The sequence below is a fragment of the Coturnix japonica genome, chromosome 7 (assembly GCF_054131305.1).
Source record: "Coturnix japonica strain WE chromosome 7, WE-NBRP24, whole genome shotgun sequence".
NCBI classification, from domain to species: Eukaryota; Metazoa; Chordata; class Aves; order Galliformes; family Phasianidae; genus Coturnix; species Coturnix japonica.
This window is the reverse complement of record NC_140669.1, coordinates 24,439,659-24,457,221: the sequence shown is the minus strand read 5'-3', so window position 1 is coordinate 24,457,221 and position 17,563 is coordinate 24,439,659. Positions and strand designations below refer to the sequence as shown.

General features: G+C 46.4%; 1 protein-coding gene across 5 annotated transcripts in view; it reads right to left on the bottom strand.

Moving 5' to 3' along the window:
* Positions 1-17,563, bottom strand: part of LOC107316541 (uncharacterized) — a 171,253-nt gene that overhangs the window by 27,532 nt on the left and 126,158 nt on the right. For 4 of the 5 annotated variants that reach the window (XR_014948354.1, XR_014948355.1, XR_014948356.1 and 1 more), the window contains exon 5: positions 4,739-4,885. The gene's annotated coding sequence lies outside the window, so the exon portion shown is untranslated. Of the gene's footprint in view, positions 1-678; positions 975-4,738; positions 4,886-17,563 lie in introns of those variants that run through there. The other variant, XR_014948357.1, reaches the window with a different exon arrangement.

The window sequence follows — 17,563 nt, the reverse complement described above, 5'->3', positions numbered from 1 at the left end:
GAGGCTCCACCACCTCGACATCAAAGCAAGTGGTGCTGCTCAGGGCCACTGTGTTTGCTTTGCTGGCCCTTCAGTGCCAGGCAGGGCAGATGCTGTCACACAAGGTTGTGACCAGCTACCACATCCTACTCTGTCCTGCTTAGCATTAAGCCCTAGGTCCCCTTACGCCAAGGTAAACAGTTAAATGAAGAAGTGGTCTGGTCTCACGAGCAGCTCCTGAGAAACTTGGCCAGCAGCTGCCTCTGCAGCAGTGCATCTGTGGCACACATAACACTGTGGTCTCTACTCCCTGTCCTTGCCACCCTGCTGCTCCCGTGCCGACTTCCATCGTCTCCCATTTCACTAATAATTTCCCACAGGGCGTAGTACAGAATGGAATGAATTCCAGTTCTTTAGAGAAACCATTTGCTAAATAAGGAAATTAGATTAGCCTGACACCAACCGCCTTTGGTAAACCTACGCTACACTTTATTGCATTTACCCTTCAATATTATTTCTGGAAAAATGTGTTCCCTATTATCTGTCCCGGGTACCAGCAGGACCTACTGGCAGGTTGGTGGTTGCCTGCAGCCCCTGCCACCATAGCATTGACATGGACTCCACATCACTGTGCTGCCCATCAGTCTCACGATCCCCAGGGGAGGTAGATGCAATCAGATGGGGCCACTCCAAAATTACCTTTAATCCTCGACACAGTGTGCCCTCACTTCTTTCCCCCTTTGTTTTCTTTTTCTTCATTCTGATACAGAGTTGTTCATGGCTTGTTTTCATTTCCTTTGCAAGGCCTGCCACAGCCGCTGCAGGAGAAGCCGCTCTTGCTCTTTGCATGATGCTTTGTCAAAGACAATAGCCCTTGAATGTGGAGTGAGCCAAGGAGCTTCATTGCAGTAATAATGCACAAACCTTTCTCCACAAATAAGAAAATAATGTCATTGCCAGGTTAACTGTTACTTCAGAAACACAAAATCCCTTTCTCTGGAGGCAGCTGCTGTCTGCTTGATCAAGGAGCGCGGGTCTTTGTGGCAAACCAAATGACAGCAGCAGAGGCCAGCCCTTTCCCTGTGGCCCAGGTGGGGCAGCGCACAGATGGGAATGTCTGCCATTAGCTCCTTTCTCCTGGCAGGGACTGGGGCTGCAGAGGAGCTGCATGGCTGGGGACACCAGCAGCACCTCCATCCCACCTGTCTCACCTGCCCCCAGGCAGAGGACCAATGCTCGGGGACATCCTGGCCCTGGCACACAGCTGGCCCAGCACAGTGTGAGGAGCAGCCGGCTGGGGGTCCTTGAATCCAAGCACTGCTGGACTGAAGCGAGGACCGAGTGGCTCAACCCACAATTAGCCATTTGTGTTCTACCCCTCTGACAAAAATGCATGTTTACATGTAAAACAATAGGCTTGCTTACTTGCCAAAAGCAGAAATCGTTTCTATCGAACTGCACTTGACAGGAATGTAAATAAATAAAGATACACTGAAACAGAAATGCCGAAGGAAGGTTAATTTCTGAAATCTGTAAATCAGATGTCAGATTACATTTGTGAAGTAGTGAAGAACATAAACAAGTAGATGAGAAGACTGTGATTAATGAAAGTCAATTAACTGCATGAGAGGGGCTCTAGTGGTCCCAAAGACCAAAAGGGGCCCCGGGGTGGGGGGATGCTGCTGGGACCTCCCGGCATGGTGCGACCCTGCTGGGAGGTGGCACGGAGCTGTGCCCTCTGCCATCGGGCTGCCCCATGTCCCACAGCTATAAATACACTTATCTGTGTTAATATGCTGAATCAAACACCTACCTCTGGGAGGAAAGGGAAACAGCACGCTTCATTTTTTTCCCCTCAGCAAGCAAGCAAGCAATTTGTCGCATGCTGTAATTTGTCTGCATGCTGTCCTTTTTTTTGGGACACATGTAATTTTGCTTTGATGAATGACACACATTAGTGATAGCCCTCCATGCTGTCTGGATATGGAGGAATCGACAGCCTATAGGATGCTTACAAAGAAACTCAGCCAGCAGCCACAAGGAATGGTGGCCTCTGCAAAAAAAAATATTGGGGAGAAGCGGGTTGCAATGGTACCTTCTTTGTCACAGGTTAACAAGGACACTCTGCAGACAGGCAAACTGACAGGGAGCAGAATCTGCACATGCCACAGTTTCAGCAAGGTTCTACACAAAAGAGAGGACACACTGGAGATGCAGTGTCCCAGCTATGAAGACTACACATCCTGTTCAGGTGTGCACCCCCATGGTACCCAGTGTACCTATGGATGCACTTCCTGCCCTGCTTTTTATGAGAGTCCCATGAGAGCTGCCATATGGGTATGAGAAAATACATGCCACCTCTTTCCTAATAGGGGCCAGTGGACGAGAGGCAGGGAGAGAAGTGGCTGCCTGCCGTGCTGCCTGCCAGTGAATTCTCGACTCCCATCCAAGCCCCGGAGGAGCGACTGGCAGTGAGGAAAGACCTTATGGTATACAACAATGTTTAGAAAACATTTTTTGAAACCCTAGGGGAGAGAAAACTAAACATTATTTCTTGTTAATAAGCTACACCAAGTGATCAGTCCCAGACAGTGGGATGCTATGCAGTGCAGAAGCACAAAGATGAGCAAGAGAGGCTGGGCTTCTCCTTGTATGCTGGTGGCTTTCTCCCTTTGGAATTCTGTCCTGCATCCTATTGCCTCCCAAGAGGCTCTCACTCTACTGGATTGCACCTAACTTCTGGCAAGCACCATGGGCATGAGGCCAAGGTATGGGGATGTGGCACAGCCACTCAGGGACCAGCTGTAGTGACACTGGGGACAACAGCAGGGGACAGTGCCGGGGCTGATGGAAATGGGAAACCTGGGCAGCATATAAACAAAAACCCATTCAGCTGGAGGGAACAGGAGAGCTGAAAACAGCTGGGGAAAAACAGTCCAAAACACATGTGGTTTTTATCTGCCCCGGTGCTTGGGAAGAAGTTTGTGTCCTTGTGAGCAGGGGGTTCGTGTGGTGCTGCCATAAGAAGGAGGACCGACCACCTGTAAGGGAGATGCACTGGGGACATGCCTTGCCACAAGCAGGGAGGGTAGGAACTGGAATGGAATAGCCCAGAAAGAGGGTGGCAGCGGGAGCTGCTTCAGCATTCTTGGGTAGTGCAATGGCAGATCTGGGGCCAGAGGTGTCATTGCAGCTTCAGGTCAGTTAAGAAATCTTCTATTAGCTGTGTCCTGGCAGCATCCACAGCCCAGACAGGGAAAGGGGCTGCTTGTGCAGGACCAGGGTGAAGGCACAGCAAAAGCAGAGGGCTGATGACCCATAGTGTTTACAATCCAAACAACAACACAGAAAACCGCTAGTGTTCAACAAATCTGGTTGATATCATGCCTTCCCCCTCAGGCAAGAAGAAAAACAGCACTTCAAGACAGGACCCCTCTATACAGCCAAACATAACACCATTTATTGTGCAAAATTTTGCAAGGAAAGATTAAAACATCCTGTTGTTTCCTGAGCCTGCTGCAAGCCCCATCCCCATGGAGCCTGCTGTGCCCCTTGCACTGGACACAGCTCAGCCCATGGCTTTGTCCTCATCTCTCCTTCGGCTTTGAGTACCTGACCACGGCACCCTTGCAGTGGGAGAAGCCAGTGTTTAGAACAGCTCAAGCCTCACTCCTGGAAATCCCATGTGCACAAGTGGACACATGCTAGAATTCAGGGGGTTTAGCTTTTTTCCAGTCTTTGTGCATGAGATCTGGGGTATGAAATGAGCTGAGAGGAACAGCTTCAATTGGCTGAAACTGGTTTTTGCTTGCACTGGAAGGTGTTTTGCACTCTGACCTCCCTCAGCACCGGGCAAAGTCCTTCTCCATAATAGGGACGAGATTTCAGCATTTGGCACATGTTCACCTCCCCCTTGAGCACAGAGCTAGCAGCCCCATGGAGCTTTGTGTACAGCTCTTGGGAACGGCAAGGAGTGCCTCGAGTCAATGGAAATATGAGTGTCACAGGAGCGCTGGAGGAGAAAGCCGTGGAAGCCCCGCATTGTTCTGAGTCCCTAAAACATCTCCGTGCATAACACAATCGTATTTAAGAAGGAGAAATAGAGGGCAAAGATTATTGTGAAGTGTGGAATTAACAGACTCTCCCCCCTCCGCCTGGGGAAAACTTTCAAGGCTTCCAAGAACAAAGCCGAGGACTGAGCCACCTGCGGCCTGCTGCCACCACTGCAGTGCTGGAGACCTTGAAGTGAGCATGTGGGAGCTCAGCAGTGCCCATGGGGGACAGGGATGTGGGGCTCACACCAAGCACCCAGCTGCTGCTTTGGAAGCCATTGAGGAACAGGTCTGCCTTGCTACATAGGCTGGACCGAGGGCTTCTCCAGAGCTTTGGCCTTGTTGGAATGAGCTGGTGTGAGCAGCGACAGCAGATGCCAAGCTACAGTGTAGAGCACAGAGATCATGGCATCTGCTGCTAAACACTGCTGGCAGACCTGCACAGTGCAAGCCTGTGGCAAGAGAGCTGGGAGACTTGCAATGAATCCTCAGGGCCTCCAGAAAGTGGAGCAATGAGGAGGTACCAGTGGGGCAGCCTCAGAACAAGAAGTTTGCCTCAAGAGAAAGGAGAGGGCTTCAGGAAAGGGCTGGTAGCATTTCTAACTCATCTGCTCTGCCGTGCAACTCACTTCGCATCAACCTCCCTCAAAGCCCCATCCCCAAGCAAGGTGGAGACTGTTTCCAGCATGCGTGTGCTGCTCGTTTACCTTTGAATTCATGTCTGCTGGCTCAGAAGGGACCACAGGCATCCCTGAGTGTGACCAGTGTCTGGGGGCTGTCTTCTGGCCCATCCTCACGTCACGACATTTCTCCACACCAGTTTTCTACACACAGCAGGCCTGAGTCACTTGCTCCTGATAGGGAAAGGGAAACAAATACAAATACAGAGCTTGGAACCACAGGGTTTGGGTCACCAGCATTATGACAAAAGCTTGTAGGATCCCTCTCTGCCAAACAAAAATACTTCTCCCAGTTTCTACCACTGAACCCCCTGCATGGGGAAGCTCCATCTAGGGCAATAGAGCCAAAAAGTCCAAGTGCTGTGATACAGCGGAGTGGCCAGGAGGTTGGCAGCTATGTGGAAGCTTTTGGTTTTCTGGAAGCAGAAGATATGAGAGGAAAACCATGGTCATTAGCTGTAGGCTGGTGATTTTTAGGGTGAACAGAACTATGGATGGATTTGAAGCACTGAAGCCAGTAGGAAGAGTTCCTGTAATCCCAGCAGCATACAGACTGGGCACACATGGATTTGGCTGAAAAAAACATTTAATAGTGCTGTATGACTGGGTAGCTCCCAGTAAGCACATGATAGCAGTGGACCTTGAGGTTTCCTGGGACAATGGCATTTCAGCCTAGAACTGGGGTGCAAAGATCACTATGGAGAGTGGGTTTGACAGACGCCATTTCACTAAACTAATTAGAAAAAAGAAGGAATGAGAGAGAATCACAGCTGGTCTTAAGATAATAGGAAACCCGTCTCTTTAAATGTGCCTGTGTTTTTCAATACAGACCAGGCAGGGCTATAATCAGAGCACCAGAGAGTCAGATTTAGGTTCAGTACAGTATAATTCCATTGCATGGTCCATCCAAGAATACTTTGGCAAGCTCAAATATATTGGAAATTGCCTTGGCCAGTGGCTTGCAAAATGGCTGTGGAAAGTCAAGATAATTAGAGCATTGTGAAGAGGAGAGACAGTAAAATGAAGGGTAGCAGACAAAAAAAGACAAGCAAATAAAAAACAGGATTACAGACATGAACAAAGTTTGAGAACAGAATAATTTAAGGGAGAAAAGCATATACAGCAGATCGGAATGGTGTGATTTACGCAGGAGGAAAAGGATGAACGCAAAGTTTAAAAAAAAGCAAAAAAACCAAAAGTAACCTCCTGTCACATTTACATTAATGAATGACTTTATCAGCACCAGAAAATATATGGCTGGCAGTGGCAATAAGTTTTTGAAGAGTTTAAAGTTGAAAATCAAATAGAGAAAGCGTAAGAGAAAAAAACAGCTGTGTTGGAAATCAGCTTTTGAGCTGCTCCTCAGCACCTTTAGGCTCCCAGGAAACAGCCTGGCACAGCCACCTCAGCTCTGTCACCTGCACATCTCCTTTTCCATGCTTACTTGGGGTTAACTTTGGTCTTAATGGCATGGGATCATGTGATCCTTGGCTATTGAAAACCAGCACCTGTAGGCCATAGTGGAGCACGTGGTAAGCTCTGCATCTCATGGGTTGTTCTTGCTCACTGGCCAGAGCAGAGACAACAAAGGGGACCTGGGCATGCATTTCTTCATGTCAACCTTCCCAGCAACTTGTATGGGTGTCCCTGACACCTGCCCAAATTAACCACTATGGTGAAGTAAGGGGACTTGTACAGACAACTCAGTGCCAACACAAACATTTATAAATGCACATTTATGAAGATAGAGATCACAACCCTACAAAGGGGGAAGGAAGAGGGGCCCTGTGAGAATGTCCAAGTGATGGGTTCACCACACTTAGTGTCACAATAACACTTTGTGGCACTTCCATAGAATCACAGAATCATAGAATCACCAAGGTTGGAAAAGACCCGAAGGATCACAACGTCCAACCATCCATCCATCACCAATAGTTCTCACTAAACCATGTCCCTCAACACAACGTCCAAATGTTCCTTGAACATTAGATGAGAGCAGCCTGTGCTCAACCACGACATGCAGCCAGCATGAGCTGTGATTAACAACACCTAATGAAGCAGGTACCACAGCAACTTAACAAAGATTTGCACACAGACAAGTAGCTCACAGACAATGGTCCTGCCCTGGGACACAAACTACTAAAGTCACTGAGCCGGCCCTGGTGCAGGCAAGGGGAGAGCCAAGGCTGGGTCAGGTTGAGTCCTACAGTGCAATGTTTGCACGAGCAAGACAGGAAAAATATCACCTTGAAGAGGCCTGGACGTGCAGCTGCTGACGCAAAGAGCATCCGCCCTGCTTTCTTTTCATACTTGTGGTTGCGCTTCATTATTAACTTTTCATGCGACAACTGTTTGTGCATTAAAAGTGCTTCACCAAACATAAATATTGGAAGCGAAGACTCACAACAGCCCCTGTTACTGAGTCTGGCCTTTCAGGTGTTGGTGACTGGGAAACTGAAACACGAGGGAGAGGGGTCTGCTCTGGCCATCCTGTCCTTGACTGCCACCCCTCAATTAAATCATTGCTGTTAGTTCTTCTTCTTCTTCCTTTTTTTTTTTTTTTTTTTTAATCAGTATTATATAAAACTAGGACAGAGTAAATGAAAATTTATAATTTATAAACAATCTGGGGAAAAAAAAATCACTGAATTATTTATGACACTTTTGAAATATGTGTTTGTTACTTGTACAAAAATTAGTTGTTAGGTCTTAATCACAGCGGTGCCACAAATATGCTGGAAATTAGGACTCACAAACCTGCTTGTTTGGAAAGAAAAAGCTCCGTAACACTACCTACAATTGGAAAACCAAAACCAAACTGATTCTGAATGGTCTAGTTAAACAAGTGCCAATTATTGAATAATTCTCTGACCTAAACAGAAAGTTATTGTATATGGAAAGTTTTTTTTTTTCCCAGAGAGTGCTTTATACCAGATGCCCTTTTAAATTGTTTTGAATTCTCTGTAGGCAGTAGATAACTAAACCTACAGAATGTAGTAATGGCAAAAAGGAAGCAATCAAGTTGGCCACTTCTAGTTAAGAGTCATGGAAAAGGCATCTGTTCTATATGAATTGCAGACTATAAGGACTTTGACAGTTCATAGACCAGACTTAATTTATTAAACTAAGTTCCTAATATAAACAGTAATTCGTTTCAGGCACTGACACTGAAGGTCTGGATTATGTGAATAAAATATAGAGACCTCCACCGGCCTCCTGGAAGAAAGGTAGTGGAGCAAAGAGAACAAAGCTTCAAGTGCCCCAGTCATAGGCTCCATGATGGAGCCATGTCATGGCAGCACGGACATCAGCAGGGGCACTCATCTGGCTATATCCTCTGGGCACAAAGCACCCTTGGGGCCATTTGAGTCCCTAGCCAAAACACCAGTTGGATGCCTTTGGGGACATTTGTTCACTAACAAGGCAAAGACCAACATGGTGAACACTGGAAAAAGAATGGGGTTTGCCATTGGTGCAATTATGGCACTTACAGCTCTGAAACATGCACCTTCTTAAGAGTGACCTGTGCCTACTTGCAGTATGTTTTATGGGAGACTATTACTTTGTGTGCCCAGTCCAGCCCCAGCCAGGTCTTGGGGAAGTACGGATCAGGGTGCTCTGGGCTGTTATTGGCAAATGTTTATCTTCAGGCACTCAAGTCATTCAGGTGAATGCAATATGACTATTTCACTGCTTAAAATTAGGCAGGTACCTAAACAATTTCCTGGATCAGATTTACATTCAGCTCAAGTTTCAAGCACTGGCTTTGCTGTAGCTTTGACCAAAAGTTCGGTCGTAACTCAGAAATCACACAGAAGTATTTCCTTATGTCATCAACCTTGAGCAAGGGCTGAGCATGAAAAGCTTCTGTGAGTGTTTTGCCCACCACCCCCCACTCAAAAAAAAAAGAAAAAAGTTTAAAAAAAAAAGTTAAGGAAATGGGTGAGCAAAAGAAAGCATTTTGCTGTCTTTGCAGCTGCAAGAGCTCAATGGTGGCCAGGCTGCTTGCTGCTGCAGACAAGGAGCACAGGAGCTGGGGCTGGGCATTGCTACACTCCCACGGGCAGCCCTTGCTCAGCACAGGCCTGCCGCCTCGCCAAGCCCTGCTAATTGCTTGCTTCTGTGTTTCATTTGGCAGAGAACGACTGAGAACTAGAGGCAACACAGGGTCTATAAAATCATTAATTGAATTACTATTGTGGAATAAGTAGTGCATCAATTTGAATTCCCCATCATCCCCCTCCCTTTCTCCCCCATTTTTTAGAGACCAATCCTACTGCTGATATGTGCATAGCTGCGGAAGGAAGCTCAATAAATAGATATGCTATTCTAGCTAAACACATTTATTTTTCCAGCTGTTCTTCTACTGAATTAGTAAATTGTAATGTTGATTTCAGACTATCTTCCTCATAAAATATATTCTGGCATGTATATTATACTAGCACTTCTGCAATACCTCCTTACAGGCTGATCCATACTGAAATCTGTGGGGATTTTGCTCTGACTTTACTGAGCTTTGGACCAGGACGTGATACTAATTCAACACACATGACATATAATGGTTGAATCAATAGCAATATATTTGTGCTCTCCCTACCCTTACTTGGTTTTGCTGGAGATTTTAGGGAAATATTTGCAGGTAAGAGTGGACTTGGAATTCTGTGCCTGAACAAGGGCGTGTGGTTGCACTGCTTATCGATGGGTGTCAGGGAAGGATATCAGCATAGAAATTTTTGCCCAGTCTTGGTACAGCAACTTCTCTTTAAAGGGCTTTCTGCATTCCATTGTACTTGGCTGGTTTGCTAGGAGAGATGCAGCACAACCAACACATCACCAAAACTTGCCAGTGTTGGCAAACTGGCACATTAGTCCACCAATAACCTTAGCAAATGTCCACCAGGCACTGTTGCACAGCTCTGTTCCAGGACAAAGGTTGGGGATGCTTTCATGAGCATTTCAAATGCTTGGGGGAAGTAAACAAGGACAAACGTGGCTGTTGGCATTATATCTCCCAGAGGAAAAGTGAACCTGTTCATTGTAATGGCGATAAACAGATGCAGTTGTTCAAAGCTGAGCTGCTAACTTCTTAGAAGGGTTTGGAATCTCCTGACACCACCAAAATCACCTGTAATAGTACAGAAATCAATCTGAAGTCTAAAAATCAATCTCAGTTTGGAAACTGGAACACTGCATTAAGAACAGGAACATGAGCATCTCCCTGTCTTTCTCCATGATGAAACTAAAATCAAACAAAACCAGAGCAAAACTTAGAAACAAACAAATAAAGAGCCAATAACGTGCTTTTAATGTCCTGATGCGAAAGGGATCTAATACCATTTCCACATCCATTAGGCAAAGAATTTTGCATGTTCCCTCACAGAGTGAGCATTTTCAGCGGCTTTCACTTAAATTAAGATGACAGGTTTCCGCTGCACAGCATTGTTAATCTTTTCCTAAAAGCTTAATGTTGCTACTTAGTCGTTTACTAATAAATCAGAGACAATACGTACTGTCATTCCAGTTTAGGCACAGATGGGTGACCCTGTGGTGCCTGTGAAGGTGTAGCACAGGTAGTGCACAGTGCAGGAGGGAAGAGGAGCACAGCTCCTCACCCTTGGGCACTTCACAGCCAGCTCAACACAGCTGTATGGAACCAGCCTGCAACAGGCTTTTGGCTGCCCTTTCAGACAGATGTATTAAGGACAGTCATTAATTTTCATGTGTTTTCCACTGCTTTGATCCTACTTTTCCTGATTTTATCCTCTCTTTCCCCTGACAATATCCTGATGTCACAGCTTTCAGAATTCTTTTCTAAACATGTACAAGTACTTTGTTCAACCCACACTTGACCTCAATGCCCAGCTTCACTGCAGCCCATGGATCTACTGCTCTGGATGCCAGGGAAGTGCTTTCAGATGGCAGCCACGACTTGAGCACATCGTTCCATCTGCATGACACTCACTATGGCAGGTGGGCCTGTCTTTCGGGCTGTCCTAGGGCACATCACAGCCAAGGGCTCCATGCTTCATCTCCACAGCCTGACTGCATTCAGGAGTCCCTCACAGAGTGAGGGCTGTCTGCTGCTCCTGCTTTACGGGGCAATTTTACAAGCAAAGCCCGGCAGCCCATTTTGTACTTCCTAACACCAGATCCCGTCTATATTCTTAGGTGCTCCCAGGCCTCCCAGTTATTGCTTCCTGGTGGCTTTTATTCCTTCTTATTAATTTAATGGGTTCCCCAATGAGCAGGAGCAGCTACAGGCACCACCAGGTGACCACTCTCCTTCAACTCATAGATCAGAGTTCTCAGCCATCGAACTATGTGTTTTTTGCTGCACAATAGATGGCAGTAGAGAAAAAAGGCTGAGACTAGGCAACTTACACTTGGGAACACGCAGCTGATTTTCTTCCCTTCATATCACCACCCAGTATTTGCTGCTTCCTTCTCAACAGAGCTTTCCTAGGAAAGGCAGTTGGTGTGGATGGGGCTAGATGAAATAAAAGATTCATGCATGAATAATTAACACACTGGAGGCCTCACTTGAACTTGTTGCCTTACCCAGATGAATGAGTTAACATGCTTAAGATTATTATAAAGAGGGACTATTCTGCTCTGCTAGATGAAATCAGCTGAAAATGATGAAGTATTGCCGCACATACAAATATACGCTCAGTGCTTAAAAAAATCCCTTCCAATAAATACAGGCATAGAGGAGTTCAGACGCACTGACAGTAGCAGCACTGGGATGAAAAAGATTTGGTGTGGGCCATCCAGCCTGACTGCTGTGCAATGATGCACTGTGCACAGGAAAACCTGTGTCAGGCCAGAACTGAGTGGGCAAGACCAGGGACCTGCAGGTCAGTGCAAAGGGCACAAACACCTCTGCTCTACTCCCACGGCAGCTCCAGTACAATACATGCACTGGCACACTCTCACTGAGTGACAATGAAAACAGTGCAGGTACAGGGATGCTGATGGCATCACACTAACCAAGGGAGGGAGTAAAAAGTTAATTGCAAGTTTTAATTCTTACCTCAGCTTTACTAATTTTTAATTGAAAGAGACCATACCATCATTTTTCCATTAAATAAAATGTTACTGATAGAGGCAGCAAGGATAGTGAGTCTGAGCTATGTGCCTTGCTTTGGGAATGTGGGCTGGAGGCAGGTTGGGCATGCAGTGTGAAGGCTACACAGGAATCGTTCCAGAATCAAATGGGCATTTCTTTCAGTTAGAGATGCTCTGACATAACTTCATAATGGTGGCCATGCCTCTTTTCAAGACCAGGAAGCAAGAAGGATGTTCAGAATATTCTGCATAGCTGACCCTGCTGGATGGAGACCCTAGAGCCACTCTGAGGGCAAGAGCAACACTGTGCTGCTGCAATCTCTGGCAGCACAAGGGCAATGGGGCCATGCTGCCTACACTGTCATCACTGGCACAACTCGAAGGTGCACTATGCCATAACATTAGCCAGGGCTGCTTGAAAACAGAAATAGATTGTGAGTATTTTGAAGATGTTACTGTATATTATCTCTTAGCTGTACAATGCTGTCAAGGAAGACGTCTTCTTTCTTAAATCAGTGCATAAACATAGACCAGATATAACAGGGTGCAGAATTTGTGTGCAAAAAATGCCTGAATCCAATGTGTGAGTCTGTTTTTGACAAAGTTACTGCTAGCTGACACAGGATGTCTTTGCAGCAAAGCTCCAGTCACCATGTATAAACCAAGCCCTGGTAAACATGTAGGTTGCTACTGAATGGTTCTTGGCTACACACAGATCCCCCAGTACTTATACGACCGCTATTCACCTTTTTCCATTAACACCATCATTTACACTCCTTATTCACCCAACCCTCTAGTAAACATCCTGAAACTTGGAGAAGAGCAGAAGAAATATGCTGAGTGTCTCCTTCACCTGATGGTGTATTCAGGTATACCCAGTGTTGCCCATCAGCTTTGCTGAGGCTGTCACAGGAGAGAGACAATCCACTCCTCCATCCAAATCCTGGGCTCTGGGCGCCTTCCCATTCAGCTCTCCTGGTTAGCAGATAGCTAAGGAATCTGGTAAGAAAACCTTCACCTGCTAACAATATTTTTCCACTTAGATCTGTTCCTAAAGCTTATTGCCACATCAAATCACATTATAGAAAATAAGGAAATGTTAAAATTAAGAACTAATGTTCACATGAAAGAATTTTTTTTACTATTTCCTTCAGCAAACCAATGAATGTTTAACAGTTGAAATTGCTTTGAAACAGCAATAAATTATTTCATGCATACATGCCAAATATTAAAACCAGAAGGTTTCTTAATATGAAGTCACTGGTATCAAGACTCATGTTTGCCTTTGTTAATTATCTACTTGTTTATTAGCTTAGTTTCACTGAGAAGCTGCTGATATTCCAGAGTTAAGGATTTTTGAGCTGTTCACAGGATGTAATAATGCAGTTTTATTGGGTGCTTGTCAAGAAAGCGTCCTTAGTTGTTTGCACTTGAGCAGTAAAGCCTCTGTTTGGCGCAGCCCTGAGCCCTCTGCACAGGTTCCTCTCAACCCACATCCCCATTCCTTAGTGGATGCTCCTCCTGAAAAGAGGCCTCACCAGTGGCAAGAGCAGGCAGCACCTCAGTGCTGTTCAGGTCCTTCACTTTCAGATAAAACCACCCTCAGCTAGGATAAACCTGATTAGAGAGCATCCCCTGCAACTAACTCGACCCAAAGACACTGCTTGGAAAGTCACAGCCTGAGAGGTGAGCCCAAAGAGACCTCGTGTCTGAGCCTCTACTCTTGATGTTCACTCTGGGAAGGCTGAGTTTGAATCAGATGTTTGCTGGACAGAGAACATACAGCCTGTTAGAACCAGCAATTCCAAAGGAAGATTCAGTGGTGCAGAATCTGGGAGTACATCCCTGTTGGCTAAATCATGGTTATCACCACGGCTAAGGTTTCTTCTCCTCAAGCTTCACCTCCCAGGGTTTGAATTTAAAACAACTGTAAGGGAAAAAGAAGCTTCCAGCTGTACCAACAGCAAAGAAAGGCTTGAAGTCTTTAGAGATATGCAGGCTGGGAAAACTAACGGCTTGGACTTGATAGTGTTCAGCCCAGTCTGCTCCCTCTTGAGCACCTGATGTGCTCAGTGCTGCCAGCGCCTAACATGAAAATCATCTTCCCATCACCAGCCTCACCTGAAGCATCACCTGCATCAAAACGGTCTTTGTTGGCTGTAGAGGGCCCATGGGAGCTGCCTACATCCTGCTGCCCACCCTGCTTTCGCCTCACAGTGACCTCAGGTCCAGCACAGCAGTGGGGAGCCAGGTCCCTGGGAGACAGATGTGAGGCAATGGCCGTGCCACTGGGTGCTTGTCCTTGTGCCATCTGGCCACTCCCACAAAGACCAGCAGATAATAGCAAAGCACTTCTGCTGCTATGGTAAGGGCTACATCAGCATTTCCATAACAAACCCCTATTTGGAAGAGTTTTCAAACGCAACCATAAAGCTTTGCTTGGAGCCTTAAATGTGGCTTTAAACCGAGGACTCAGTCAAAGCTTATTTTCTTCAAATTCAAGTCCCCTGGAAAAAAATATGTGGCCTTTCTTAAAGAGATACCAGCACAAAGTGTTCCTCCTGGGGAGGGCCTCCTTTGAAAGCTGGGCTAAAGGAGGAACAGACCTCATAGCTGCAGTTTGACTCCTGTCTGGTGCCCAAGATCCTATCATTGCTCAAAACCCCTGGAAGTTCAACATGCTGAGAACAGCACAATTCAAAAACATCCCACAAAGAATCCCAAACACATCCAACCCCTCTGATGCTTTCCATAGGCAACTCAGGCCCCCCACTACAGCCACCCATGGGGCACAAGCTCCCCTGGTAAGCACTGGTAACTGGGTGTGTGACCAACAGTTAGAGCTGTGCTTTCACAAAAAGACAATCATTTGGGACTATTTGTGGCAGATGGGAGCGTTAACTCATGGTGCTAGGAGTTAACCTGATTGTATTATAATGTGATAGCTCCACAGCTAATGCCCATCAGCACCGTGGGCCATTGACTTTATCATAAAATAAAATTAATTGAGTGAAAATAAATTGCAAAGGGACACAGAAGAATTTGAGGCCATATACATGAAATACATGATAGCTCAAGTCTCCCCGGACACTTATCTTCACTAGGGAGGAAACAGTCATTATTAATTCTCCCTTTAAAAATAAATATCCTGAAACCTGCAACAAGATTTACCGCATAGGCCGTGGGTGCAAATACAGTTAAATGAGCATGGAAATTCCTTCTCCTGTGGAGCAGGCTGTGCAGGTGCGAGCTGGCTGCTGTGCCCACATCCCAGGAGGGCCAGCCCTACCCAGAGCCCATGGAAGGAGACATGGGGGTGGACTAAGAGGAAACCCCTGGGCAGGTGAGCACCAAGGAGCTGCAGGCTCAGGCCCTGAGGAGCTAAAGTTAGCAAATTGGCTGCAATATTTCTAATGGAGAATGTTTATTTGAGTGCATGGGTGCATTTGCCAAGTATAGCAAAGTAATGACATTGAGGCTTATTGATAATATAGTTATAATTCCATGTAATGACCAACTGAGCAGAATGATACAACCATCTTCTCTCCATTTATTATATTCCTGTCCACGGAGACTTCTCAGTTAAGGGCTGTTTATTTCTGCAGTGAGACATATACCAGATATGCAGAGTACAAACCTTCCTATTAGGACTCTCTCTCATAGTTTTTCCCTTCCAAGTCATTTAACTGCACGTAATTTTGCTTTCTGGCTGTTCAGAGAGGCAGGGGCCAAAAATGCACCAGCATCTCCTCTGTACCCCCAGCAGCACCCCCTGATGCAGCTGCCCTGCCTGCCACACAAGGGCTTGATTCACATCCTCCCTCCTCAGTCGCTCCTGTAGCTGGCACCAGGTATACACTCGTACCCAGTGGGTGCTCCAGCTGCAGAGGAACCATGCAGTGTTAAACCTCTGAGTGAGCATGGGGACCCTTTAATGCACAGGCCTTTCACTTCGTTACTGAAGACTTCACAGCACTTTTACATCACGAGGCTGGCTCAGTTCTCAGATCTCCATATTGCTCAAGGTTAATCGATCTACTTAATAGACATAACTATACTTGAAAAAGACTCAAGCCATGCAAAAGGATGAAACATGCTGCTGTAGAGAAGAAAACTGTCCAGAAGGACTGGAGGACAATGCAAAATCCTGCCCTCTCCTCTCTCACCCCTTGTCCATGCATGCACCCCAGGTTTTCCCAGGGCAAAGCACGTCACATCTGCTTTCCTCAGCAGCATGGGATGGTACTGGGCACTGAGCAGCATAGCCAAGACAGGCTCTGATGATGACTGCGGGTGGCAAAGACCTCCTGGGGAATTAAACCCTACAAGTTCACCAGTACAGCAGGGCTTATTGGATCCTGATGCTCCATGCAGGCGCAACGCAGTAGCAGTCTCATCTTGGGGCATTGTTCTGGACATGCAGGAAGACAGATAAGATGCAAGGGATGTGGTTTAATTAGACCACAAGTTTATGAAGTTAACTCATCTGGGATCTATCCAGCACAATTCTTTTTGTTAATCACTCCCACATGTTGTGGGAGGCCATCAGCCTGCTCCCCTAGCTCCATGCGGGACTCTACAACCTGCTCCTCACCCAAGGACCAGGGCAGGTTTCACAAGAGATGGGCCACAGACACTGCATTGGTGCAGGTGGGTGAGCACCCCATGGGGACAGCCAGTGGCACTGCACCTGTTCCTCTGCCACTGGCCAGAACAGAGTGACTGTGTCAGTGCAAACCACCTCTGAGTTGCAATGGCCAAGAATAGTTAGCATAGTGTCGTGAAGTAGAACTTAAAGATGTTTATGTTAACCCTACAGGAAGAATGCAGAAGGAAAGGGCTATTATGGCAAGGGAGATCTGTTTCAGAGGGAGAAAAGAGCTAAGTTTCTTCCAGTTATTGTTTAGTGTTTCTTTCCTTGTGATTGAACGCAGACTACCTTGCTGTGTTATGGCATTTCGGGGGCTTAATTACCCAACAGCACATGCTTCAGGCTCGTGTCTCTCTCTGCCCCAGCACAGAGAATACACTGCTCTGCACTGCCAAAGCCAGCACTAGTAACCCAGCACAGCAAGACTACTCCACACGCTGATCACTAAACCTTATGACCAACATGCTTTGGTGGAGTTGGATCATTCATACTTCCAGACAGGAATATTGCAAAGTAGGAATTCACTTATCCTTTCTCTGGGTTGATCATGCTCTTTTCCTGACCAAATTAAACCCCAGAAGCCTCCATCAAGGGCTTCCCTGCATGCTATGCTCCCTTTCAGCTCCCTAAAGGAGGCCTTTTTAGTCTGGGGAAAAGGAGGCTGAGGAGGGACCTTATTGCTCACTTCCAATATCTGAAAGGCGCTTACAGCGAGAGCAGGGTTGGTCTCTTCTTACTGCTAACAGGTGACAGGATGACAGGAAAGGGCCTCAAGTTGCACCAGAGTAGGTTTAGGTTGAATATTAGGAAACACTTCTTTACTGAAAGGGTTGTTAAGCACTGGAATAGGAGTACTAGAATAAGCTCCACAGGGAGGTGGTTGAGTTGCCATCCCTGGATGTGTTTAAAAACTGTCTGGATGTGGTGCTCAGGGACATGATTCAGTGGAGGGTTGTTAAGGTAGTATGGTTAGGTTGCAGTTGGACTTGACGATCTTTAAGGTCTTTTTCAACCTGAGTGATTCTATTGGGTGACATGTTGTACTGTCAGGTGGCTCGCTGGCATGGAGTAACATTTCTGCAGAATAGCTTGAACTAATAATGTCTGTTGTGACATGGATGCTCATTCCTTCT